The 1,593-nt window shown below is 34.5% G+C and overlaps 1 non-coding gene across 1 annotated transcript; it reads right to left on the bottom strand.

The window, feature by feature from the left end:
- Positions 1-544: 544 nt before the first annotated feature.
- On the bottom strand, positions 545-651 carry LOC133091665 (U6 spliceosomal RNA). Its single transcript, XR_009700990.1, has one exon. It is a non-coding gene; the product is annotated as a U6 spliceosomal RNA (small nuclear RNA).
- Between the last annotated feature and the right edge of the window lie 942 nt (positions 652-1,593).

Raw genomic sequence — 1,593 nt, 5'->3', positions numbered from 1 at the left:
CCATGGAAGGGAGAAACTTTAGTTCTAAGTATTATTTGAGGTCAAAATTTTCTCCTTTACACATGCTTTGGTGGCATGACTTGCAGTTTTGTTCTGTTGTTTCTGAAAAACAACTCAGTATCTCGTTATCAATAGAGTAGGACCAGATTGAGCTGGTCCTGGGGTTATAAGTTCTTTATATATTCTATATCCTGGACACTTATCAGATAAATGACTTGCAAATATTTTCTCACATTCTGTGGGTCATCTTTTCATTTTCTTTTTTTTTATTATAATACAAAAATATTTTCCTTTAATAAAGATTTTCACGTCATGTTTAATGGGAAACAACTAAAATGTTATGTAAAGAGTCCAGGAGGTAAATTTTTACTATTTATCTTTCAGATCATATCATTTTTCTTCAAAATCTGTACATATTCTTGTTATGTTTTCAAAACTAGATCTTGATATACATTTGACTCATCAGTAGATCCTAGAGGAGAAGCTCTATGGGATCCAGATTCAAATTCAGCAGCAGCTTTTTCTAGTTTCCTAGTTATATTTTAAAAATAAGAAACACTTCATGAATTTGCATGTCATCCTTGTGCAGGGCCCATGCTAATCTTCTCTGTATCATTACAATTTTAGTATATGTGCTGCAGAAGTGAGCACAACTTTTCATTTTCTTGATAGTGTCCTTGAAGCACAAAAGTCTTTTTTAATTTGGATGAAGGCCAATTTATTTATTTTTTCTTTGATTGCTTGTGCTTTTGGTGTTTTATCTATCATTGCCTAATCCAAGGTCACAAAAATTTACATCTATGTTTTCTTCTAGTAGTTCTATAGTGTAAGCTTTACAGGTCTCTGATCCATGCTGAATTAATTTTGTGTATGTTGTGAGGGAGGGGCCCACCTTAATTTTTTGGCATGTGGATATTCAGTTACCTGGCACCATTTGTTGAAAAGGACTAAATTTTTTTCTACTGAATCATCTTGGCACCCTTGTCAACTTGCTGTGATGATTACTGAGGAGAAGAGTATACTTAGACTTAATCCTATTTCCCTCCCTGATTATTGTTGGTCATGTTAGCAAGGTTTGTTGCTTACTAAATTTTTTGTTCTCTTAATAAAGGTGCTATAGTGTTTAATCTTAGTTCTATTTTTAAATAGCTTCAAACTTCCCACAAAAACTTTTACCTTAGCTTCTCCAATTCTAGAGTTCTCTATTTTGCATCATTTTGCTTAGCTGAATTTTTTCTCAAGTAGTGCCCCCTCCACCTCTAGGAGGGGCACACAACTTTAGTTCCCTCAGTAGTATTTAGGTTAATGTCTGCTTGTTCCTTTTAATTTGAATGGTAACTTGACCTGGCACATATTATTGCAGGGGTCAGCAAACTTTTTCTGTAAAGAGCCAGATAGTGAATGTTTACAGCTTTGTGGGCTTTATGGTCTCAGTTGCACCTACTCAGTTCTGCTGCTGTAGTGCAAAAGCCACCATAGACAATTTGTAAGCAAGTGGATATGATTGTGTTTCAATAAAATTGTACCTGTCAAAATAGATGGTGGCCAGATTTGGCTTATGGGTTGTGTTAAACTGACCCATCTATTATTGTA

This window comes from Eubalaena glacialis, chromosome 4 (genome assembly GCF_028564815.1).
Source record: "Eubalaena glacialis isolate mEubGla1 chromosome 4, mEubGla1.1.hap2.+ XY, whole genome shotgun sequence".
Lineage (NCBI taxonomy): Eukaryota > Metazoa > Chordata > Mammalia > Artiodactyla > Balaenidae > Eubalaena > Eubalaena glacialis.
This window is presented reverse-complemented; position numbering and strand designations above follow the sequence as displayed.